The sequence below is a fragment of the Canis lupus genome, chromosome X (assembly GCF_048164855.1).
Source record: "Canis lupus baileyi chromosome X, mCanLup2.hap1, whole genome shotgun sequence".
In the NCBI taxonomy this organism is placed as follows: Eukaryota; Metazoa; Chordata; class Mammalia; order Carnivora; family Canidae; genus Canis; species Canis lupus.
Genome location: NC_132876.1, coordinates 74,376,236 through 74,403,792, shown reverse-complemented (window position 1 = coordinate 74,403,792; position 27,557 = coordinate 74,376,236). Strand labels below are relative to the sequence as shown.

At 38.0% G+C, this 27,557-nt stretch overlaps 1 protein-coding gene and 1 pseudogene across 1 annotated transcript in view; one reads left to right on the top strand and one right to left on the bottom strand.

Annotated features, from left to right (window-relative positions):
- The window catches only part of ZC3H12B (zinc finger CCCH-type containing 12B), a 599,195-nt gene that overhangs the window by 266,348 nt on the left and 305,290 nt on the right, over positions 1-27,557 (top strand). The window lies entirely within an intron of this gene.
- LOC140628715 (microtubule-associated protein RP/EB family member 1 pseudogene) lies at positions 1,161-2,393 on the bottom strand (annotated as a pseudogene).

The window sequence follows — 27,557 nt, the reverse complement described above, 5'->3', positions numbered from 1 at the left end:
CTACAGCAGGTGAGCACCTTTAACAAAATTTACCCTGAGCCCAAGGCCTAGGCTAGCAGGCTTGGAGTTTTCTAGTCCTCAGGAGAACTCATGGGCTTGTCATACTGCTAGTAGGTTAGGTAGCAAGTGTCTGTGCAGCCTTGCCTATTGCAGGTGGCTCTGTGTTTATGCTGAATATAGGGGAAGAAAATGGCCCCTGCCAGATCCGTTGTTTTCAGAGAAGTTCCCCAACATGTTCTGAAGTCAGTATGAATATATCTGTTTCCCATTTGCCACCAAGCATTTTGCAAAATGTTATTTCTATTTTGCCTTTCTGCTTAGGCGGCTGCCTCTTTAAGGATGGTGACCAAGGTATCACATCACTCACCCTTCAGTCTTATCCAGTGCTGATTCAGCAGACTTTTAATGCTTTACATTCAAAGTGCATTTTCTCATGTGCTTGTTGGCCATGTCTATGTCTTCTTTGGTGAAATTTCTGTTCATGTCTTTTGCCCATTTCATAATTGGATTGTTTATTTCTTTGCTGTTGAGTTTAATACTTATTTAAAGATCTTGCATACTAGCCCTTTATCTGATAAGTCATTTGCAAATATCTTCTCCCATTCTGTAGGTTGTCTTTTAGTTTCTTTTGCTGTGCAGAAGCTTTTTATTCTGATTAAGTCCCAATAGTTCATTTTTGCTTTTGTTTCCCTTGCCTTCATAGATGGATCTTGCAAAAAGTTGCTGTGGCCAAGTTCAAAAAGGGTGTTGCCTGTGTTCTCCTCTGGGGTTTTGATGGATTCTTGTCTCACATTTAGATCTTTCATCCACTTTGAGTTTATCTTTGGGTATGGTATAAGAGAATGGTCTAGTTTTTTTTCTTCTGCACGTGGCTGTCCAATTTTCCCAGCACGATTTATTGAAGAGACTGTCCTTTTTCCAGTGGATAGTCTTTCCTGCTTTGTGGAATATTAGTTGATCATAGAGTTGAGGGGCCATTTCTGGGTTCTCTATTCTGTTCCATTGATCTATGTGTCTGTTTTTGTGCCAGGACCACACTTTCTTGATGATCACAGCTTTATAGTACAACTTGAAATCCAGCATTGTGATGCCCCTGGCTCTGGTTTTCTTTTTCAATATTCCCCTGGCTATTCGGGGTCTTTTCTGATTCCACATAAATCTTTTTTTTTTTACTCTTAAGGCATTTATTTATTAAAACGTTCTCTGCCAAGATTTCACATTAGCTTAAAATTCAAATCAGTCTTTACATTTCTCTACTGAGGACTCCACCTCAGTGTATGACATAAAAGCACCTTCTCCAGCAGCGAGTGTTACCAGCATCCACACAGTGAGCCCCATGGTCAGCCTCTCTGTTCCCCAGGTGACCCAACTAGATGTTAATACTGCTCTGCTACAGGGTAAAAGCTCCTAACTCAAACTCATTGGAAAAGGGGTGAAACTTCTGCAAAGTGCACTTTAAGAAGAGGTACTGTTTGCTCATGAAAAGAAACCAGTGAGTTCTCTAAGAATAATAAAAGGGGGTATTTTACAGTTAAGCACATGATTTGGAGTGAAGAATTCAGATGTTGCTCTGCTGGTCCAGGCTGTTAATACTCTTCTTGTTCCTCCTGTGGGCCCCCTTCATCAGGTATCACAAAGCCTTCATCTGTCGCATAGAGAACGTCCAGGATCCTCTGCAACACAGGGCTGTTTTCCCCTTCGTTCTCCTGGCAAATCAATTCAATGTTCCTTAGCTTTCCAAAGTAGAAATCTCTCTCTTTCTCCAAGTCTTCGATGGTAAGTTTCAATACATTGACCTGCTGCATCAATTCAGCTGCTTCATCATCCCCGTTGTCCACACCAGGATTCTTTCGCACCACACCCCGGCCAGCCTTAGGGGTTGCAGTAGTTCTGTGTGTTGCAATGGGCCTCTGTGGAGCTTCACTGCTAGAGCTGAGAGGTTTCTTTGGTTTGTTCAGAGCTGGAGCAACGAGGGAGGGAGCCACTGCAGTTTCTTGACTTTGTCTGGCAGCTACAGGGTCATAGTCTTTTCCATCATAGTTTGCATCAAAAAACTTCTTGAACCACTGAACAAATTCAAAATTGTCCTGAAACTTTCCTTTTACTAATTTGTCCACAGGAATTATTTTGTCAACACCCATTCTCTTAAAACCTGCTTGTAGTATTTTGAAGTTCTGGATGTATTCATGAACTAGTTTAGCCTGGAATTTCACTTTCTTCAAGGCAGTGGAGCCAGGGAATAGCATGTCCATAAACTGACAATAGGCAGCCCCTGAGCACAACTGTTCAATCTTTGTCAGATTCAGCTGCAGAGACTCATTGATCCAGGCCAGCATATCATGTCAACTTAGGTTATCACTGGTGACGGACATTGAGTATACCTTCACTGCCATCTTTGGCTCTCAGCGGGACCGTGTCCACTGCCTGTGCCCAGCTTCGGTTCTGTCTTCATCTCCTGATTCCACACAAATCTTAAGACTATTTGTTTCAACTCTCTCAAGAAAGTCTGGTATTTTTATAGAGATTGCATTAAACGCGTAAATTGCCCTGGGTAGCATAGACATTTTCACAATATTAATTCTTCCAATCCATGAGCATGGAATATTTTTTCATCTCTTTGTGTCTTTCTCAATTTCATGTTTATAGCAGAAATGTCCACAATAGCCAAACTGTGGAAGGAGCCTCGATGTCCATCGAAAGATGAATGGATAAAGAAGATGTGGTACACACACACACACACACACACACACAATGGAATATTACTCAGTCATTAGAAATGACAAATACACACCATTTGCTTCGACGTGGATGGAACTGTTAGGTATTATGCTGAGTGAAGTAAGTCGATTGGAGAAGGACAATCATTATATGGTTTCATTCATATGGGGAATATAAAAAATAGTGAAAGGGATTATAGGGGAATGGAGGGAAAAGGAGTGGGAAAAATTAGAGAGGGTGACAAAACATGAGGGACTCCTAACTCTGGGAAAGGAACAAAAGGTAGTGGAAGGGGAGAGGTGGGCGGGGGATGGGGTGACTTGGTGATGGGCACTGAGGGGGGCACTTGACAGGATGAGCACTTGGTGTTATACTATATGTTGGCAAATCGAATATATATATATGTATATATATGGCATATATATATCCCATATCTAATTTATTTATTTATTTATTTATTTATTTAATACCAAAATTGTGCTAGGTCTTTTATAAAATGTATTATACATCCTGGCACACACAGACAGACATCATAGTGCTCAAATATCATGAGGAAATCAGATATGTAAACAACTAAGAGCAGAATATTAAATAATATAGTTGAGGCCAAGAGGTTATATCATGGGGAATCCGAGAAGAAGGTAGTTAAATCTTTGCAGATGTAGGGCAATATGGACATTTTTCCAGAAACAACATTGAACTTGGTCTTAATAAGTAGGTGAAGTGGGAGTGTGGGAGCAAGGAGGAAATGAACAATTCAGGCAGAAAAAAGAATTGTACAAAGTTAGGAGTCAAGAAATAGAGTGAAACCTTGAGAGAATTATATGTGATTTGGATTCCTGAAGCACAGAGTAATGGCTTTGGTCACAGGAGATGAGGATGCAAAGATATCCAAGGTCAGAATATGAAGTGCTGTTCTCCATACCCACTAGTAGACTAATAGTTCATATAAGGTATGAAGAACCTTGGCAAATGCAGCCATTAGAGGTGGGAGTGGAGAAGAGTTTAAGAAATACTAAGGATATGAAGGCTTCAACAGCAATGGATAATCCAAAAATGAAAATAAGAAAAACAATTTCCAAAATGGGTTTTGTTTGAATACGAGATAACACTGGAGCATGTTGCTTTTAATGTGTTTGTGAGAATCCTAGCTTGGTATACCTCAGGGATTCTCAACTTCAGTATTACTGATCTTTTCAGGCTAGATAATGCTTCATTGTATGGGGCTTTTCTGTACATTTTACAGTGTTTTGCAGCATCTTTGGTTTCTACCCATTACGTGTCAATAAAACCTCCCCAAGTCATGATACAGAAATAACTCCAGACATCTCTAAATGTCCTTTGTGGGGGCAAAATTACCCCTCAGTGAGTACCACTGATTATATATATATATATATATATATATATATATATATATATATGTGTGTGTGTGTGTATTACAAATGGTTGTATGTATCTGAATATATGTGAGAGGAGTAGTCAGAGCTGGAAATTTGGGTTTCATTGGGATGTATGACATAATTGAAGCCATGGGAGAAGATGGACCACTTAGAGTGTATTGAGAGAAGAAAGCAGAAGACAGACCCTCTGGAACACACATTTTCTTCTTCAAAAACTCTATTTTCAGTTATTAAATTGCAGTGTACTCTTCTTTAAGGATGGGTGATTGGGGAACACAGTAATATATAATGATCCACTTTGTTCCTTGCCCAAAATTTTTTGAAGTTTTTATTTAAATTCTGGTTAATTAACATTCAGTGTAACATTAGTTTCAGAATTATGGTTATCAGCACTTCCATACAATACCTGGTGCTCATCACAAGTACACTCCTTAATCCCCATCAACTATTGAACCCATACCTCCACCTGCCTCCCCTCTGGTAACTATCTGTTTGCTCTCTATAGTTAAGACTCTGTTTCTTGGTTTGCCTTTCTCTCTCTCTTTCTTTCTCTCTCGTTCTCCTTTGCTCATTTATTTAGTTTTAAAATTCTTTTTAAAATTTTTATTTATTTATTCATGATACACACAGAGAAAGAGAGGCAGAGACACAGGCAGAGGGAGAAGCAGGCCCCATGCAGGAGCCCGATGTGGGACTTGATCCCAGGTCTCCAGGATCATGCCCTGGGCTGAAGGTGACACTAAACTGCTGAGCCATCCAGGCTCCCCTTTAAATTCTATATATGAGTGAAATCATATGGTATTTTTCTTTCTCTGACTGACTTATCTTGCTTAGCATAATACTCTCTATCTCCATCCATGTCATTCTTTTTTTATGGCTGATATTTTCTTTATCCATTCACCAGTTGATGGACATTTGAGCTCTTTCCATAATTTGACAGTTGTAGATAATGCTGCTATAAACATGGTGCATGTATGCCTTTGAATTAGTATTTTTGTGTTATTGGGGTAAATACCTAGTAGTGCAATTGCTGGATCATATGGTAGTTCTATTTTTCACTTTTTGTGGAAGCTTCATCCTGTTTTTTAGAGTGGCTGCACCAGTTTGCATTCTTACTAGCAATGTAAGAGGGTCCTGTTTTCTCTACATCCTTGCCAACACCTGTTCTTTCTTATGTTGTTGATTTTCACTATTCTGAAGGTTGAAGTGATATCTCATTATAGTTTTGATTTATATTTCTCTGATGGTGAGTAATGTTGAGCTTCTTTTTATTTGGCTATTGACCATTTGTATGTCATCTTTAGAAAAATATCTCTTCATGTTTTCTGCCCATTTTTTGGACTGAATTATTTGTTTTTTGGGTGTTGAGTTTTAAAATTCCTTTATATATTTTGGATACTAGCCCTTTATCAGATATGTCATTTGTAAATATCTTCTCCCATTCCATAGGTTGCCTTTTACTTTAAAACTTTTTTAAAGTAAATAACTTGAGGGAGAGGGGGAGAGAGCAATCAGGGGGGAGGGGCAAAGGGAAAGGGAGAAACTTAGACTCTATGCTGAGTATGTAGCCCAACATGGGGCTCAATCTCATGACCTTGAGATAACAACCTGAGCCAAAGCCAAGAGTCAGATGCTTAACAAACCTTACTACCCAGGTGCCACAGTTGCCTTTTATTTTTGTTGATTTGTGTGCAGAAGCCTTTTATTTTTATGTGGTTCCAATAGTTATTTTTGCTTTTGTTTCCCTTGCCTTTGGAGACATATCCAGAAAGAATTTGCTACGGCCTATATCAAAGAGGTTACTGCCTGTGTTCTCCTCTAGGATATTTATGGTGTTTCAGGTCTCACATTTAGATCTTTAGTCCATTTTGAATTTATTTTTGTCTGTGGTATAAGAAAGTCCCCTCCCCAACTTTTACTTACATTTCTTATAAAAGATAATGTCAGAGAATTTAATGTACAGAGATTGAAAAACAAAGATAAAATTATCTTCAAAATATGTAGATTAGGAAGCAGGCAAGCAGGACTCTATCTAATATTATCTTGTGCAAATTACATATTTTCTCTGAGTCTCACTTTCTTCAATTGCAACATGAAATGGCTAGACTAGATAAGTACTTTCTACACATTAGAATCACTTGGGAGAACATTAAAAAAATATCCAACACCATCCCTCACTAATTAAGTCAGAATCTCTGAGGATGGACTCCAAACATTTGATATTTTCTTAAATGCACCCCTGGTGCCTCTAATAGCAGGCAATAATGTGCAGGCAAAATGGACCACCACTGTGGTTCATGATCTCTAAATTCCTCTGATACATGTGTGTTTGTTTGTGTGTATGTGTGTGCATGCACACCCTGAAGCCAAAATATTTCCTGTAAATATACAACCCTGAAGTCCTAATAGAAGTTCACTAACAGTAAGAATCAATATGTAAATGTTGTTTTATATGCAATGACCCAAGAAAATAACTAATGTGCAAAGTATGATAAATCTGTATAGAATCTGTATTATGGTATCATATGATTAATTCCATCAGTCCTCATAATTTCTTATTATAGAAATATATATGTTTCTCCTTCAGCTAATTGTAAATTGTGTGAGAGAATGGCTTGTCTTATTTATTTACTTTTTATTTCTCCATAGCAATTACAGCATTTCTTTACATAGTGTAAGTCCTCAATAACTATTAGTTCAATAAATAACTGAATAGTGAAAGGGAATATAAGGGAAGGGAGAAGAAATGTGTGGGAAATATCAGAAAGGGAGACAGAACGTAAAGACTGCTAACTCTGGGAAACGAACTAGGGGTGGTAGAAGGGGAGGAGGGCGGGGGGTGGGAGTGAATGGGTGACGGGCACTGGTGGTTATTCTGTATGTTAGTAAATTGAACACCAATAAAAAATAAATTAAAAAAAATAACTGAATAGTGCAATATTTTATGCTGGGCACTTGAAGCATCCTAATGAATAACCTGATAATTTGGACTTTTATTAAGCATTATGCTTTACATACCTAAATTAAATTAAGCTTTACCTATTGTAACTAATTTAGGTCTTTATTTTTCATAAGAAACTATAGCTTTGGTAGCGTAACATACCATAGAGAATTTAGATTTTCTGTATGGTTGTAATAGAGCTCATCCCACTTTCTCCTCTATTAGATGAATGGATATATGATGCACTGGTCAGAGTACACCATTCCCCTGGCCACAGTGATTGGTTTAATATTGACCATGTGACTTAGGTTGGGCCAAGAAGAAGTATGGGGTGGCAATGGAGAATGTGAAGGAATGAACAAGCAAACCTGGATTTTAAGGAAACACTGTTTAAAATTACCAGTTAACCAGACTTATCACGAAAAAAAGGACTCAAATAAATAAACCTACAAATGATAAAAGAGAAATAACCAACTCAACAGAAATATAATTTAAAAATAATATTATCAAAACTATATACCAACAAATTGGACAAGCTAGAAGAAATTGATAAATTTCTAGAAACATATAAACTACCAAAACTGAAATAGGAAGAAATAGAAAATTTGAACAGACCAGTAACCACCAAGAATTTTAGTCAGTAATGAAAAACAAAACAAAACAAAACAAAACCTTCCACAAACAAAAGTCCCAGATGGCTTCACAGGCAAATCCCAAACATTTAAAGAATTAATTCCATTTATTCTCAAACTATCCTAAGAAATAGAAAAGGAAGGAAAACTTCCAAATGGATTCCATAAGGTCAGCATTGCCCTGATACCAAATCCAGATAAAGATACAACAAATAAAAGACAACTACAGGCCAATACCTCTTATGAAAATAGGTGCAAAACTCCTCAACAAAATATGAGCAAATCAAATCCAAGAATACATTTTAAAAAATCATTCACCATGATCAAGTGAGCTGCATGAGTGACTCAATATACACAAATCAATATGATAATACCATTAATAAAAGAAAGGTTAGTAAACAAATGATTACTTCAATACACGCAGAAAAAGCATGTGACAAACTACAACATTCATTCATGATAAAAACCTCCAACAAAGTAGGTTTAGAGAGAACATACCTCAAAATACTAAAGTTGACATATGAACAACATGCAGCTAACACCATACTTAATAGGCAAAAATTGAAAGCTTTTCCTCTAAGGTCAGGATCAAGACAAGGATGTTCACTCTTGCCACTTTTATTCAGCATGGTGCTGGAAGTCCTAGCCACAGCAATCAGACAACAAAAAGAAATAAAACACATCCCAATTCATAAGAAATAAGTAATATTTTCATTATTTGCAGATTACATGATATAATTCATACAAAACCTGAAAGACTACCAATCAAGTGCTGGAACTGATAAATGAATTCAGCAAAGTCACAAGATAAAAAATGACTGTACAGAAATCTGTGGCATGGTCATAACAATAATAAAGCTGCAGAAAGAGAAAGTAAGAAAACAATCCCATTTATAATTGCACTAAAAATAATAAGATACCTAGGAATAAACCAAAGCAGAGTTGAAAGAACTATGTTCTGAATATTATAAAACATATATATCAACAATATGTATCAACAAATGGTTTTGGTAAAACTGATCAGCAACATGCAAAAGAATGAAACTGCACCACTTTTTAAATTTAAAATCAATTAATTAACATATAGTGTATTAGTTTCAGAAATAAGAAATATCTTATGAGTCTGTCTCCCTCTCTGATTTCATATTATTTTACTTTTCCCTTTCTTCCCCTATGTGCATCTGCTTTGTTTCTGTAATTCCACCTAAGAGCGAACTCATATGATAATTGTCTTTCTCTGATTAACTAATTTCACTTAGTATAATACATTCTAGTTCCATCCACATCTTACCAAATACTAAGATGTATTGTATTGATGTATTGTATTGTATTGATGGCTGTATTGTATTGTATTGTATTGTATTGTATTGTATTGTATGGCTGAGCAATAGTTGTATTGTATTGATGGCTGAACAATAGTTCTTTTTTAATTTAAATTCAATTAGCCAACATATAGTACATACTTAGTTTCAGATATAGTTTTTAATAATTCATTTCAATAATTCATTACTTGCATATAACACCAGTGATCATAATATCCTGTGCCTTTCTTAATGCCCATTACCCAGTTACCCCAACCCCCCACCCATCTCCCCTTCAGCAACCCTCACTTTATTTTCCAGAGTGTAGAGTCTCTTGTGGTTTGTCTCCCTCCCTTCCCTTAAGGTCCTTTGCAGTATTTCTTCTATTCTGCATATGAATGAAATCATATAATTGTCTCTCTGATTAACTTATTTCACTTAGTATAATACCCTCCAGTGCCATCCACATTGATATAAATGGTGGGTATTCATCACTTCCAATGGATGAGTAATATTTCATTATTTATATATGCAAATGTATATAAAGCAAATGTATATATGCAAATATATAAGCATATATAAGCATATATATGTATATATAAGGAAATATATACACCAATATATATGCTAATGTATATATAAGCAAATGTATATATATGCAAATATATACCACATCTTCTATATCCATTTACCTGTTGAAGGACATGTCAGCTCCTTCCAGTTTGGCTTTGTGGACATTGTTGCTATTAACATAGGGGTGCAAGTTCCCCTTTGTTTCACTATATCTGTATTTTTAACTTTTTGAAGAACCTGCATACTATTTTCCAGAGTGGCTATACCAGCTTGCATTCCCACCAACAGTGTAAGAGCATTCCCCTTTCTCCACATCCTTGTCAACATTTGTTGTTCCCTGTCTCGTTAATTTTTGCCATTCTAACTGATGTAAAGTGTTATCTCATTGTGATTTTGATTTGTATTTCTCTGAAAACTAGTGATATTGAACATATTTTCATGTGTCTGTGGGCCACTTGTATGACTTCTTTAGAAAAATGCCTGCTCATGTCTTCTTTCCATTTCTTGACTGAATTGTTTGTTTTTTTTGGGTGTTCAGTTTGATAATTTCTTTATAGATTTTAGATACTAGCTCTTTTTTTTTTTTTTTAAAGGCATTGTATTACCTGTTTTATTTTTTTTTTGCACTAGTTTTATTTATTTATTTATTTTTTTCTTTTGTTTTTGTTTTTTTTTGTTTTTTTTTGTTTTTTTTTTTGTTTTTTTTTTTTTATTGGTGTTCAATTTACTAACATACAGAATAACACCCAGTGCCCGTCACCCATTCACTCCCACCCCCCACCCTCCTCCCCTTCTACCACCCCTAGTTCGTTTCCAAGAGTTAGCAGTCTTTACGTTCTGTCTCCCTTTCTGATATTTCCCACACATTTCTTCTCCCTTCCCTTATTTTCCCTTTCACTATTATTTATATTCCCCAAATGAATGAGAACATATAATGTTTGTCCTTCTCCGACTGACTTACTTCACTCAGCATAATACCCTCCAGTTCCATCCACGTTGAAGCAAATGGTGGGTATTTGTCATTTCTAATAGCTGAGTAATATTCCATTGTATACATAAACCACATCTTCTTTATCCATTCATCTTTCGTTGGACACCGAGGCTCCTTCCACAGTTTGGCTATAGTGGCCATTGCTGCTAGAAACATCGGGGTGCAGGTGTCCCGGCGTTTCATTGCATTTGTATCTTTGGGGTAAATCCCCAACAGTGCAATTGCTGGGTCGTAGGGCAGGTCTATTTTTAACTGTTTGAGGAACCTCCACACAGTTTTCCAGAGTGGCTGCACCAGTTCACATTCCCACCAACAGTGTAGGAGGGTTCCCTTTTCTCCGCATCCTCTCCAACATTTGTTGTTTCCTGCCTTGTTAATTTTCCCCATTCTCACTGGTGTGAGGTGGTATCTCATTGTAGTTTTGATTTGTATTTACCTGATGGCAAGTGATGCAGAGCATTTTCTCATATGCATGTTGGCCATGTCTATGTCTTCCTCTGTGAGATTTCTGTTCATGTCTTTTGCCCATTTCATGATTGGATTGTTTGTTTCTTTGGTGTTGAGTTTAATAAGTTCTTTATAGATCTTGGAAACTAGCCCTTTATCTGATATGTCATTTGCAAATATCTTCTCCCATTCTGTAGGTTGTCTTTGAGTTTTGTTGACTGTATCCTTTGCTGTGCAAAAGCTTCTTATCTTGATGAAGTCCCAATAGTTCATTTTTGCTTTTGTTTCTTTTGCCTTTGTGGATGTATCTTGCAAGAAGTTACTATGGCCGAGTTCAAAAAGGGTGTTGCCTGTGTTCTTCTCTAGGATTTTGATGGAATCTTGTCTCACATTTAGATCTTTCATCCATTTTGAGTTTATCTTTGTGTATGGTGAAAGAGCGTGGTCTAGTTTCATTCTTCTGCATGTGGATGTCCAATTTTCCCAGCACCATTTATTGAAGAGACTGTCTTTCTTCCAATGGATAGTCTTTCCTCCTTTATCGAATATTAGTTGCCCATAAAGTTCAGGGTCCACTTCTGGATTCTCTATTCTGTTCCACTGATCTATGTGTCTGTTTTTGTGCCAGTACCACACTGTCTTGATGACCACAGCTTTGTAGTACAACCTGAAATCTGGCATTGTGATGCCCCCAGATATGGTTTTCTTTTTTAAAATTCCCCTGGCTATTCGGGGTCTTTTCTGATTCCACACAAATCTTAAAATAATTTGTTCTAACTCTCTGAAGAAAGTCCATGGTATTTTGATAGGGATTGCATTAAACGTGTATATTGCCCTGGGTAACATTGACATTTTCACAATATTAATTCTGCCAATCCATGAGCATGGAATATTTTTCCATCTCTTTGTGTCTTCCTCAATTTCTTTCAGAAGTGTTCTATAGTTTTGAGGGTATAGATCCTTTACATCTTTGGTGAGGTTTATTCCTAGGTATCTTATGCTTTTGGGTGCAATTGTAAATGGGATTGACTCCTTAATTTCTCTTTCTTCAGTCTCATTGTTAGTGTATAGAAATGCCACTGACTTCTGGGCATTGATTTTGTATCCTGCCACGCTACCGAATTGCTGTATGAGTTCTAGCAATCTTGGGGTGGAGACTTTTGGGTTTTCTATGTAGAGTATCATGTCATCGGCGAAGAGAGAGAGTTTGACTTCTTCTTTGCCAATTTGAATGCCTTTAATGTCTTTTTGTTGTCTGATTGCTGAGGCTAGGACTTCCAGTACTATGTTGAATAGCAGTGGTGAGAGTGGACATCCCTGTCTTGTTCCTGATCTTAGGGGAAAGGCTCCCAGTGCTTCCCCATTGAGAATGATATTTGCTGTGGGCTTTTCATAGATGGCTTTTAAGATGTCGAGGAATGTTCCCTCTATCCCTACACTCTGAAGAGTTTTAATCAGGAATGGATGCTGTATTTTGTCAAATGCTTTCTCTGCATCCAATGAGAGGATCATATGGTTCTTGGTTTTTCTCCTGCTGATATGATGAATCACATTGATTGTTTTACGGGTGTTGAACCAGCCTTGTGTCCCAGGGATAAATCCTACTTGGTCATGGTGAATAATTTTCTTAATGTACTGTTGGATCCTATTGGCCAGTATCTTGTTGAGAATTTTTGCATCCATGTTCATCAGGGATATTGGTCTGTAATTCTCCTTTTTGGCGGGGTCTTTGTCTGGCTTTGGAATTAAGGTGATGCTGGCTTCATAGAACGAATTTGGAAGTACTCCATCTCTTTCTATCTTTCCAAACAGCTTTAGGAGAATAGGTATGATTTCTTCTTTAATCGTTTGATAAAATTCTCCTGGGAAGCCATCTGGCCCTGGACTCTTGTGTCTTGGGAGGTTTTTGATGACTGCTTCAATTTCCTCCCTGGTTATTGGCCTGTTCAGGTTTTCTATTTCTTCCTGTTCCAGTTTTGGTAGTTTGTGGCTTTCCAGGAATGCGTCCATTTCTTCTAGATTGCCTAATTTATTGGCGTATAGCTGTTCATAATATGTTTTTAAAATCGTTTGTATTTCCTTGGTGTTGGTAGTGATCTCTCCTTTCTCATTCATGATTTTATTAATTTGAGTCTTCTCTCTCTTCTTTTTAATAAGGCTGGCTAATGGTTTATCTATCTTATTAATTCTTTCAAAGAACCAACTCCTGGTTCTGTTGATCTGTTCCACAGTTCTTCTGGTCTCGATTTCGTTAAGTTCTGCTCGAATCTTTATTAACTCCCTTCTTCTCTTGGGTGTAGGATCTATTTGCTGTTTTTTCTCTAGCTCCTTTATGTGTAAGGTTAGCTTTTGTATTTGAGTTCTTTCCAGTTTTTGAATGGATGCTTGTATTGCGATGTATTTCCCCCTTAGGACTGCTTTTGCTGCATCCCAAAGATTTTGAACGGTTGTATCTTCATTCTCATTAGTTTCCATGAATCTTTTTAATTCTTCCTTAATTTCCTGGTTGACCCTTTTATCTTTTAGCAGGATGGTCCTTAACCTCCATGTGTTTGAGGTCCTTCCAAACTTCTTGTTGTGATTTAGTTCTAATTTCAAGGCATTATGGTCCGAGAATATGCAGGGGACAATCCCAATCTTTTGGTATCGGTTCAGACCCGATTTGTGACCCAATATGTGGTCTATTCTGGAGAAAGTTCCATGTGCGCTTGAGAAGAATGTGTATTCAGTTGAGTTTGGATGTAAAGTTCTGTAGATATCTGTGAAATCCATCTGGTCCAGTGTATCATTTAAAGCTCTCGTTTCTTTGGAGATGTTTTGCTTAGAAGACCTATCGAGTATAGAAAGAGCTAGATTGAAGTCACCAAGTATAAGTGTATTATTATCTAAGTATTTCTTCACTTTGGTTAATAATTGATTTATATATTTGGCAGCTCCCACATTCGGAGCATATATATTGAGGATTGTTAAGTCCTCTTGTTGAATAGATCCTTTAAGTATGATATAGTGTCCCTCTTCATCTCTCACTACAGTCTTTGGGGTAAATTTTAGTTTATCTGATATAAGGATGGCTACCCCTGCTTTCTTTTGAGGACCATTCGAATGGTAAATGGTTCTCCAACCTTTTATTTTCAGGCTGTAGGTGTCCTTCTGTCTAAAATGAGTCTCTTGTAGACAGCAAATAGATGGGTCCTGCTTTTTTATCCAGTCTGAAACCCTGCGCCTTTTGATGGGGTCATTAAGCCCGTTCACATTCAGAGTTACTATTGAGAGATATGAGTTTAGTGTCATCATGATATCTATTCAGTCTTTGTTTTTGTGGACTGTTCCACTGAACTTCTTCTTAAAGGGGAATTTTAAGAGTCCCCCTTAAAATTTCTTGCAGAGCTGGTTTGGAGGTCACATATTCTTTTAGTTGCTGCCTGTCTTGGAAGCTCTTTATCTCTCCTTCCATTTTGAATGAGAGCCTTGCTGGATAAAGTATTCTTGGTTGCATGTTCTTCTCATTTAGGACCCTGAATATATCCTGCCAGCCCTTTCTGGCCTGCCAGGTCTCTGTGGAGAGGTCTGCTGTTACCCTAATACTCCTCCCCATAAAAGTCAGGGATTTCTTGTCTCTTGCTGCTTTAAGGATCTTCTCTTTATCTTTGGAATTTGCAAGCTTCACAATTAAATGTCGAGGTGTTGAACGGTTTTTATTGATTTTGGGGGGGGATCTCTCTATTTCCTGGATCTGAATGCCTGTTTCCCTTCCCAGATTAGGAAAGTTTTCAGCTAGAATTTGTTCAAATACATATTCTGGCCCTCTGTCCCTTTCGGCGCCCTCGGGAACCCCAATTAAACGTAGGTTTTTCTTCCTCAGGCTGTCGTTTATTTCCCTTAATCTATCTTCATGGTCTTTTAATTGTTTGTCTCTTTTTTCCTCAGTTTCCCTCTTTGCTATCAACTTGTCTTCTAGGTCACTCACTCGTTCTTCCACCTCGTTAACCCTCGTCGTTAGGACTTCTAGTTTGGATTGCATCTCATTCAATTGATTTTTAATTTCTGCCTGATTAGCTCTAAATTCTGCAGTCATGAAGTCTCTTGAGTCCTTTATACTTTTTTCTAGAGCCACCAGTAGCTGTATAATAGTGCTTCTGAATTGGCTTTCTGACATTGAATTGTAATCCAGATTTTGTAACTCTGTGGGAGAGAGGACTGTTTCTGATTCTCTCTTTTGAGGTGAGGTTTTCCTTCTAGTCATTTTGCTCAGTGCAGAGTGGCCAAAAGCAAGTTGTATTGGGAAAAAGAGAAAAAGAGAGGAGAGAAAGAAGGAAAGAAAAGAGAAAGAGAAAAAAAAAAGGGAAGAAAAAGAAAAAAGAAAAAAAAAAAAAGAAAAAGAGAAAGAAAAAGAAAGGAGAAAAAAAAGGGGGTGGGGGAAGGAAACAAATCAAAAAGCAAAACAAAATAAAAACAAAAACAAAAACAAACAAACAAAAAAAGAACCACGGGGCAGTATCTTCTGATTCTGTGTACTTTAAGTCCCTTGGCTTCCTCTGGAAGTTGTCCGTCCAGCTGGTCTTCTGGGGGAGGGGCCTGTTGTGCTGGTTTTCAGGTGTTAGCAGTTGGGGGAGCTGCTGTGCCCCTGCCTGGTGCAGGGCTCAGTGGGGGGTGTTTACCCCGTGAGGCCGCAGGAGGAACAGCCCCAGTGGCGGGGCAGCTCTGGAAACCTGGATTCAGCTCCGGCAGGAACTCCGTCTGCAGGGCCTGGAGGCTCCGGGGCGGGGCCGCTGATCTGCTCAGCTCGGGGCAGGAGCGTCCTTGCTGTCCTGGGCCCTCCCGGCCTCTGCCTGTCCCGGGGGAGGCGGGATCCTGGGCTGTGTCCCGGCGCCCTGTGCTCCGGAGCCTGCGCTGGTGGATTCGTGCTCCCGGGCGGCGCAGCCCCCTCCGCGGAGCCGCCGCCCGAGCCCCTCCGAGCTGCTCCTGGAACCGCGCAGCCCCCTCCGCACGGAGCCTCTTCCTCTGCCCGAGCCCCTCCGAGCTGCTCCCGGGGCCGCGCAGCCCCCTCCGCGGAGCCGCCGCCCGAGCCCCTTCAGCTGCTCCGGGTCCCGCCGGGTCCCGCCGTGCGCGCTGCAGCCCTTAGGGAGCTCGGCGCACTCTCCTGGGCGCGCAGTTGCTGTTACTGTCCCCGGGAGCCCGAGGGCATCCCCGCTCTCCTGAGTCCTGCTCCAACTCCCCGCGAGCCCCTTTCCGCCCGGGAAGGTCGGTGCAGCTCCTGCTCCTCCGGGACGGGGCTCTCCTGTCCTGGGGACACTCGGCCCGGCCTCAGCCCGGCTCCTCGCGGGCCCCTCCCCCTTGGAGGCCTTTGTTTCTTTATTTCTTTTTCCCCCGTCTTCCTACCTTGATAGAAGCGCGAACTCTTCTCACTGTAGCATTCCAGCTGGTCTCTCTTTAAATCTCAGGCCGAATTCATAGATTTTCAGGATAATTTGAAGGTTTTCTAGGTAGTTTGGTGGAGACAGGTGATTTGGAGACCCTACTCTTCCGCCATCTTGCTCCTCCCCCCGATACTAGCTCTTTATCTGCTCCCATTCTGTAGGTTGTCTTTTAGTTTTGTCAACTGTTTCCTTTGATGTGCAAAAGCTTTTTATCTTGATGAAGTCCCAATAGATCATTTTTACTTTTATTTCCTTTGCCTTTGAAGACAAATCTAGCAATAAGTTTCTGTGGCCAAGGTCGAAGAGGTTGCTGCCTGTGTTCTCTAGAATTTTGATGAATTCCTGTCTCATGTTTAGATCATTCATCCATTTTTAGTTTATCTTTGTGTATGTTGTAAGAAAATGGTCCAGTTTCATTCATCGTATGTGGGTGTCCAATTTTCCCAAAACAGTTTGTTGAGCAGACTTTTTTCCATTGGATATTTTTTCCTGCTATTGTCAAAGGTTAGTTGACCACGGAGTTGAGGGTCCATTTCTGGGCTTCTTATCCTTTTTTTCTGGGTTCCTTATCTTGTTCCATTGATCTGTCTTTGTGCCAATACCACAGTGCCTTGATGATTACAGCTGGACTCTTGTTTGTTGGAAATTTTTGATAACTGATTCAATTTTTTACTGGTTATGGGTCTGTTCAGGTTTTCTATTTCTGTTTCTAGGAATGCATCTATTTCTCCCAGATTGCCTATATTTTGGCTTATAGTTGCTCAAAATATGCTTCTATAATTTTTTGTATTACTTTTTTGTTGGTTGTGAAGTCTCCTCTTTCATTTATGATTTTACTTACTTAGGTCCAATTTCTTTTCTATTTTAAAGTCTGGCTCAGAGTTTATTGATGTTATTAATTCTTTTAAGGAACCAGCTCCTAGTTTTATTGATCTGTTATAATCTTCTTTTGACTTCTATTTCATTGATTTCTGCTCTATTCTTTTTTTAAAAAAGATTATTTTTATTTATTTATTTATTTATTTATTTATTTATTTATTAGAGACAGAGAGAGAGAGAGAGAGAGAGAGAGAGAGAGAGGCAGAGACACGGGCAGAGGGAGAAGCAGGCTCCATGCAGGGAGCCTGATGTGGACTTGATCCCGGGTCTCCAGGATCACACCCAGAGCTGAAAGCGGCACTAAAGCACTGAGCCACCGGGGCTGCCCAATTTCTGCTCTATTCTGTATTATTTCTCTTCTCCTGCTAGGCTTAGACCTTATTTACTTTTTTCCAGCTCCTTCAGGTGTAGAGTTAGGTTGTATATTTGAGATTTTTCTTGTTTCTTGAGAAAGGTCTGTATTGCTATATACTTCCATTTTAGGATCTCCTTTCTTGAATCCCAAAGTTTCTTAACTGTTGTGTTTTTATTTTCACTTGTTTCTATGAATTTTTTAATACCTCTTTAATTTCGGGCAGCCCGGGTGGCTCAGCTGTTTAGCGCCACCTTTCAGCCCAGGGCGTGATCCTGGAGACCTGGGATCGAGTCCCACGTCGGGCTCCCTGCATGAGCCTACCTGTGCCTCTGCCTCTCTCTCTCTTTCTCTCTCTCTCTCTCTCTCTGTTTCTCATGATTAAATAAATAAAATTAGAAAAAAACCTCTTTAGTTTCCTAATTGACCCATTTGTTCTTTAGTATGATATCTTTAAGATCCATGTATTTTTATTCCTTCAAAGTTTTCTCTTGTGATTGAGTTCAAGTTTATTATTATTATTATTCATGAGAGACACACACAGAGAGAGGCACAGACACAGGCAGAGGGAGAAGCAGGCTCCATGCAGGGAGCCCAACATGGGACTTGATCCTGGGTCTCCAGGATCACACCCTGGGCTGAAGGCGGCGCTAAACCACTGAGCCACCTGGGCCACCCCTGAGTTCAAGTTTTAAAGCAATGTGGTCTGAAGTAATCCCAATCTTTTGGTACCCAGTGTAGAACTTATTTGTGACCCAGTTGTGATCTATTCTGGAGAATGTTCCATGTGCATTTCAGGAGAATGAATTAAAGCTTTAGGATGAAATACTCTGAATATATTTGTGAAGTCCATCTGGTCCAGTGTGTCATTCAAAGGCTTTGTTTCCTTACTGATCTTCTGCTTAGATTATCTATCAATTGCTGTGAGTGGGGTGTTAAAGTCCCTTATTATTATTGTATTACTATCAAAGTGTTTCTTTAATTTTGTTATTAATTCATTTATATAATTGATCACTCCCATATTAGTGGCATAAATATTTGCAATTGTTAGATCTTGTTGTATTGACCCTTTTATTATGATATAGTGTTCTCTTCACCTTTTATGACGATCTTTGGTTTGAATCTAGTTTGTCTCATATAGGGTTTGCTACCCAAGCTTTCTTTTTCTTTTAAAGATTTTATTTATTTATTCATGAGAGACACACAGAGAGAGACAGAGACATAGGCAGAGGGAGAAAGAGGCTCTCTGCAGGAGCTGATGTGGGACTGGATCCCAGACCCCGGGATCACAATCTGAGTCAAAGGCAAATGCTCAACTGCTGAGCCACCGAGGCGTCCCAACTACCCCAGCTTTCTTTGGATGTTTGTTAGCATGATAAGTTGTTCTCCACCCTCTCACTTGAAATCTGGAGGTGTCTTCGGGTCTAAAATGAGTCTCTTGTTGACAGCATATTGATGGGTTTTATTTTTTTATCCAGTCTGATACACTACATCTTTTGATTGAAGCACTTAGCCCATTTACATTAAAAGTAACTATTGAAAGATATGTTTTATTGGTGTTCAATTTACTAACATACAGAATAACACCCAGTGCCCGTCACCCATTCACTCCCACCCCCCGCCCTCCTCCCCTTCTACCACCCCTAGTTCGTTTCCCAGAGTTAGCAGTCTTTACGTTCTGTCTCCCTTTCTGATACTTCCCACACATTTCTTCTCCCTTCCCTTATATTCCCTTTCACTATTATTTATATTCCCCAAATGAATGAGAACATATAATCTTTGTCCTTCTCCGACTGACTTACTTCACTCAGCGTAATACCCTCCAGTTCCATCCACGTTGAAGCAAATGGTGGGTATTTGTCATTTCTAATAGCTGAGTAATATTCCATTGTATACATAAACCACATCTTCTTTATCCATTCATCTTTCGTTGGACACCGAGGCTCCTTCCACAGTTTGGCTATCGTGGCCATTGCTGCTATAAACATCGGGGTGCAGGTGTCCCGGCGTTTCATTGCATTTGTATCTTTGGGGTAAATCCCCAACAGTGCAATTGCTGGGTCGTAGGGCAGGTATATTTTTAACTGTTTGAGGAACCTCCACACAGTTTTCCAGAGTGGCTGCACCAGTTCACATTCCCACCAACAGTGTAAGAGGGTTCCCTTTTCTCCGCATCCTCTCCAACATTTGTTGTTTCCTGCCTTGTTAATTTTCCCCATTCTCACTGGTGTGAGGTGGTATCTCATTGTGGTTTTGATTTGTATTTCCCTGATGGCAAGTGATGCAGAACATTTTCTCATGTGCGTGTTGGCCATGTCTATGTCTTCCTCTGTGAGATTTCTGTTCATGTCTTTTGCCCATTTCATGATTGGATTGTTTGTTTCTTTGGTGTTGAGTTTAATAAGTTCTTTATAGATCTTGGAAACTAGCCCTTTATCTGATATGTCATTTGCAAATATCTTCTCCCATTCTGTAGGTTGTCTTTGAGTTTTGTTGACTGTATCCTTTGCTGTGCAAAAGCTTCTTATCTTGATGAAGTCCCAATGAATTTAGTGCCATTGTATTACCTGTAAAGTCCCTGTTTCTATAGATTGTCTGTTCTTCTCCGGTCTTTGTTACATTTGGGCTGTCTCTTCACTCAATGGACCCCCTTCAATATTTCTTGCAGGGCTGGTTTAGTGATTAAATTTTTACTTTCTCTTTGTCTTGGGAACTCTTTATCTCTCCTATTCTGAATGACAGGATTGCCAGATAAAATATTCTTGGCTGCATATTTTTACCATTTATAACCTTCAATATATCATGCTAGTCCTTTCTGGACTGACAGGTCTCTATGGACCTGCCTGCTGCCAGGCTTATGTAATCTACCCTTGTAGGTTAGGAAACTCTTGTCCCGAGCTGCTTTCAGGATTTTCTCTTTATCTCTGATATTTGCAAGCTTCATTGTTACATGTCAAGGTGTTGACATATTTTATTGAATATTTTGGGGGGGTCCTCTGTGCCTTTCAGATGTGAGTGTTTGTTTCCTTCTCCAGATTAGGGAAATTTTCAGCTATAATTTTTCAAATAAACTTCTCCCCCCCTTCTGGGATCTCTAATATTTTAATATTATTTTGTTTTATGTTATTGCTGATTTATCAAAGTCTCCCTTTATGACCCAGTGGTTGTTTCTCTCTCTTTTTCTCACTTCCTTAATTTCTATTATTTTTTCTTATATCACTGACTTTCTCTATTGCCTCATTTATCTTCAGAGACTCCATTTTTTTTTACTGCATCTCAATAATAACCTCTTTGATTTTGGTCTGATTAGATTTTAGTTCTTTTATTTCTCCACCAAGGGATTCTGTAGTGTCTTCTATGGTTTTTTATGCCCAGCTAATATCTTTATAATCATGGTTTTGAATGGTAGTAATAACATCTTATTTATAGCCATATTGATTAAATACCTGGCAGTGAGTACTTCTTTCTGTTCTTTCTTTTGGGTGAGTTTCTCTGTCTTTTCCTTATTTTCAGAAAAGAATAGATGAAAGAGAGATAAACTATAAATATAGCAACAACAATGCCAGAAAATACAAACAAAATGAAAGAACACATAAAAATATATAGAAAGAGACAGAGAGAGACAGAGAAAGAGGGAGAGGAGAGAGAGAAATCCACCAAAAAAGTAAAAGAGAACACAAAAATAGACTAGATCTTGGGTGTATTTTGATCTTTTTGTTAGAAGAAACTAGATCCCAAAATAGGAAAGAAAGGAAAACCTATATAGGTATAAAAATAAAATTGAATACAATGAAAGGAAACTAAAAATGAATATATACACATATATATAGTAAAAATACAAATTAAAAGCACTTTAAAAAGAAATGATAAAATAAGAAAATAGCTGAAAAGGAAAAATAAAATAAAACTGAAAGACTAGGGGAATTAAAAAACAAAAACAACCATGAATGCTATATTCTGTTTACCCCAAGAACTAAGTTTTGCAGTTCTCTATGGTTGGTAAACTTGATATTAGCCAGATGTTCCTGCTGGAGTCCTGGGGGAAGGGCCTTTTGTGCTGAATCTCAGATGTCTTTGCCTGAGTGGAATTGTACTCCTCTTACCAGGGAGGCAATCTCAGTGTAAGTGGATTGCACTATGTAGCACTGTCGTACTCCCTGAAAATTTTCAGCATTGATTAATGGGGGTATGAAAATGGTGAAGCCTTGATCTCTAGCCTAGAGCTGAAAGTCGATCCCTCAGCTCTTCAGTGGGCCCTCACAGAAAAGCAGTCAATCATTTTTGTCTCCTTGGTTTCTGTCTGAACTGTTTTCACTGAGCCTGTGACTGAACATTTTTATCTTAGGCATGTGACCCTATTATGATATCCCAAAATTTTTTTTTGATATCCCAAATTTTATGAACTCCTGTGGTGCAGATCCATGCCACTCCTCCCAGGGGAGGGAGGGGGTCTCATCATACTTCTGCTTTTTGCTGGGCTCCTGATTGGAGAGCAGTCACCAAACTTGCAGTGGTTTGCAGTTTATGGCAACACTGAGCAGAAAGCTGGTGCTTAGACTCGCTTTTTGCAACTGGCTTCCCTGCTCTGATGCTTGGGAACTCTGCTGCACTCACGGACCCTGGGGATCCTGAGACTATGCTCTCCCACCTGGCATACTGCCCTGCTTTGCCACCTGAGCACCTTTAAGGCAGGGACCATCCTCCACCAGAGCAGACTTCTAAAAGTTCAGATTGTGTACTCTCTTGCTTATAACACTTTCTGATGGGTGGCTTAAGGAAACTCCCTCCTCCTGCCGTTTATCTTTTGATATATCACCTCAGATTCAGTCTCCACACTTCCTCCCTTGCAAAAAGTGGTCACTTTTTATTCTAGAATTACAGCAATTCTTTCACATATCTCCAGTTGATCACAGGTGTTCAGAATGATTTGATAACTATCTAAGTGGATTCCAGGGACTAGAAGAAATTAGGGTCCCCTTCTCCTCTGCCATCTTGATTCCTCCTGGACCACTTTCTTTCAACATATGAAAATTAAGTTCCAGATAGATTAAAGACCTAAATGTGAGACCTGAAACCATAAAAATTCTAGAAGAGCACACAGGCAGTAACTTCTTCAACATAGGATGTAGTACCCATTTTCTAAATAGGTTTCCTAAAGCAAGGAAAAGGGAATATAAACTATTGATACTACATCAAAATTTTAAAATTCTGTACAGCAAAAGAAACAATTGACAAATGTAGAAGGTAATCTAATTAATGGGAGATAATATTTGCAAATGATATATCTGTTAAAGGGTTAGTATCCAAAGGAACTTATAAACTCAACCAAAAAAACACAAAATAATTCAATTTAAAAATAAAGAACATGAACATATATTTCTCCCATGAAAAACATCCAGATGGCCAGCAGATACATAAAAAGATGCATATCATGACTCATCATTAGGGAAATGCAAGTCAAAACTACACCTTCTACCTGTCAGAATGATTAAAACAAAAACACAAGAAACAACAGGTGTTGGCAAGGATGTGGTAAAAGGGAACACTCTTTCACTTTTGGTGGGAATACAGGCTAGTATAGCCACTGTTGAAAACTGTATGTAGTTTCCTGAAAAAATTTAAAATAGAACTATCCTATGACCCAGTAATCACATTAATGGGTATTTACCCGAATAATACAAAAATACAAATCCAAAGGTATATATGTATCCCAATTATTATAGCAACATTATTTAAAATAAGCAAAATGTAGAAGCAGCCTAAGGGTGATTAATGAATTGATTAGGAAGATGTGATCATATGTACACATGATGGAATATTTTTAATCTATAAGAATGAAACCTTGTCATTTGCAATGACATGGATGAAGCTAGAGAGTATTACACTAAGAAAAATAAGTCAGAGAAAGACAAATACCTTACGATTTCAAAAGTGGAATTAAGCAGAACAAATGAGGAAATATGAAAATGAGAGAGGAAGACAAACTAAAAACAGATTTTTAATTATGAAGAACAAATTGATAGTTACCAGAAAGGAGGTTGGTCAGGGTATAGGTTAAATAGGTGATGGGGATTAAAGAGTGCATATGTCATGATGAACACTGGGTGATATAAGTAAGATGCCTTAGCCAGAATTTAAAACAACAATCATAAGGACATAAGCTGGACTTGACAAAAAGCATAGAAGACACTAGAGAATCCCTTACTGCAGATATAAAAGAATTTAAAACTAGCCAGGACAAAATAAAAAATTCTATAACTGAGATGCAAACCCAACTGGATGCAATGAGAATGGATGAAAGAGAGGAACAAATCAATTATATCAAAGATAAAATTATGGAAAATAATGAAGCTGTAAAGAAGAAGGAAAGAAAACTATTGGATCACAGAAGTAGAATTAGGGAACTCAGCAACTCCTTAAGGTGTAATAATATTTGTAACATAGGAGTCCCAGATGAAGAAAGGAGGGAAGAGGAGGCAGAAGTTATATTTGAGCATATTATAGCTGAAAACATCCCTAACCTGGGGAAGGAAAATACATCAAAATTTCAAATTTCAGAGAACTCCCATCAAAATCAACAACAGCAATCCCACACCAAGACATAACATAGTCGAATTTATAAAATACACAGACAAGGAAAAATCCTGAAAGTAGCCTCAGACCACAGCACTATGGAACTTGAAGTCAACTACAAGAAAAATTTTGGAAAAACCTCAAATACATGGGGATCCCTGGGTGGTGCAGCGGTTTGGCACCTGCCTTTGGCCCAGGGCGCGATCCTGGAGACCTGGGATCAAATCCCACGTTGGGCTCCCGGTGCATGGAGCCTGCTTCTCCCTCTGCCTGTGTCTCTGCCTCTCTCTCTTTCTCCCTGTGTGACTATCATAAATAAATAAAAATTTTAAAAAACCCTCAAATACATGGATTTAAAAAACACCCTATTAAAGAATGAATGAGTGAATAAGGAAATTAAGGAAGCAGTTTTAAAAAGATATGGAAGGAAATGAAAATGAAAACATGACAATCCAAAACTCAAAACTTTTGGGATACAACAACGGCAGTCCTTTGGGATATTGCAATACAGGTCTACCCGAAGAAGCAAGAAAAGTCTCAAATACACAAGCTAACCTTACACCTAAAGTAGCTAGAAAAGGAGTCACAAACAAAGGCTAAAGCCAACAGAAGAGGGGAAATTATAAAGATTGGAGAAATAGACAATACAGAAACAAACAAACAAAATTTATACACCAATATTGAAGCAGCAGAAAAATAAATCAAGGAATCTATACCATTAAATTACTTAGGAATAAACCTAATTAAAGAGGTAAAAGATATGTACTCTGCAAACTACAGAACATTTCTGAAAGAAATTGAAGAGGACACAAGGAAACAAGCATAAATTACATGCTCATGGATTAGAAGAACATTGTTAAAAATGTCCATACCATTCAAAGAAATCTACACATTTAATGGAATCCCTGTCAAAATACCACCGGCATTTTTCACAGAGCAAGAACGAACAATCCTAAAACTTGTGTAGAACCACAAAAGACCCTGAGTAGCCAAAGCAATTCTGAAAAAGAAAAACGGAACTGAAGGCATAAAGATTCTGGACTTCAAGCTATGTTAGAAACCTGCAGCGATCAGAACAGTATGGTACTGGCATGAAAGCAGACACATAGATCAATGGAACAGAATAGAAAACCCAGAAATGGATGCACACTATGTCTCTGCCTTTCTCTCTCTGTCTCTCATGAATAAATAAATAAAATCTTTTTTTAAAAAAAGAAAAGATTTAACCAAGCAGAAAACAGGACCAGTGGGATTGAGGACAGGTATTTTTAAATTACACAGTAAGAACAAAAAGAAAAAAAAATAACAATAAAGAAGAATAAAGAAAGACTATGTATCTTATAAGATAATATAAAAAAAGAAAAAATGTGTGAATTATGGGATTCTCTCTAGTCACAGAGAAAAAAGAAAGTGGAGAGAAAGCTTATTTAAATAAATAATGACTTGGGCAGCCTGGGTGGCTCAGCGGTTTAGTGCTGCCTTTAGCCCAGGGTGTGCTCCTGGGGACTCGGGATCAAGTCCCACATCTGGCTCCCTGCATGGAGCCTGCTTCTCCCTCTGCCTGTGTCTCTGCCCCTCTCTCTCTCTCTCTCTCTCTCTGTGTGTGTGTGTGTGTGTGTGTCTCTCATGAATAAATATATAAAATCTTAAAAAATATAAAGACAGAAAATTCCCCTACTCTGGAAAGGGAAATGATAATCCAGATCCATGAATTTCCAAGAATCCTAAATATACATAAAGAGATATTTGCTAAGAAACGTAATCAAATTACCAATAGGCAAAAACAAAAGGGGAATTTTGAATGTAGCAAAAGAAAAGCAACTTGTCACATACAAGGGATAACCCCCCATAAAATTGTCAGTGGATTTCTCAACATAATTCTTGCAGACAAGCAAAGAGTGGAGTAATAATCAAAGTGCTGACAAGAAACCCTACCAATCAAGAAAACTATAGCTGCCAAGGCTTTTTTTGAAAATGAAGGAGAGATCATCACTCTCTCAAACAAAAGTGTTGGAGACTATCATCATCAGACATGTCTTACAAGACATGCTAAAAGGAATTCTTCAAGATGAAATAAAAAGATGTTAACATGAAAAAATTTCAAGGTATAAAACTCACTATAGAGGTATGAATATTGTCAAATTCATGATATTCTAATATTGTAATGATGGTGAGTAAATAATATATTCTCCTATAAAAGTTAAAACAAAACTATAAAAATAACTACAGCTACAATATTTTAATGTATACACATATATAAAAATATAAATTATGACATCAATATATAAAATGTGAGGGGAGGATTTCAAGTGTAGAGTTTTTGTATGTTGTTGATTTTAACTTGTTATTATTTTAAAGTAGTTGGCTATTAGTAAAAGGTGTTTTATGTAAGCTTCATTTTAACCCAAAATAAAAAATCTGGAATAGATAAATAACATAAAGATAAATGTCTCAAAGAATACCACTACAGAAATAAAGAAAGAAAGAACCTGAAACATTAAATCTCAAAGATAGCCAGAGGGGGGAAAATAAAGTAACCAGAAGACAATCAGAAAACAATGAACAAAATAGAAGCAATAAATCATTACTTATTAATAATTACTTTAAGTTCAAGTGGATTAAATTCTTCAGAATATACAGGGTGGTTGAATGGATAAAAAATGATTCATTAATATGCTGCCCACAAGAGACTCACTTTATTATTAAAATTGTTGACATTAGAGTTTATTTAAATTTATCAGTAGTATACTTTTTTATTTTTCATTTGAGTCTATTTAAAACACAATTTACATTAGTTTTAGGTGTACCACATACACTCAACTTTCCTATATGTTATGCTATGCTCACCAGAAGTGTAGCTACTCTAATTTTAAGCACACAGATAGGCAGAAAGTGAAGGGATGGAAAAAGATATCCTATGGAAATGATGACCAAAAGAGAGCATGTGTGGTTATATTTATATCAGACAAAATAAGTTTTAAGTAAAAACCTATCAAAAGAGACAAATAAGGTCTATTATATAGTGATAAAAGGGTCAATTCATAATCAATTCTATCTATATCTATATCTATATCTATATCTATATCTATATCATCTATATCTATATCTATCTATCTATCTATCATCTATCTATCTATCTATCTATCTATCTATCTATCTATCTATCTCCAAATTGGGGCTCCTAAATATTTTCAGAAAATATTACCAGAACTGAATGGAGAAATAGACAGCAATACAATAATAGTAAAGGATTTCACTTTCAACAATGGATTGCTCATCTAATCAGAAAAAATCAATATGCAAATAGCAGAACAATTCTATAGACCAAACAGA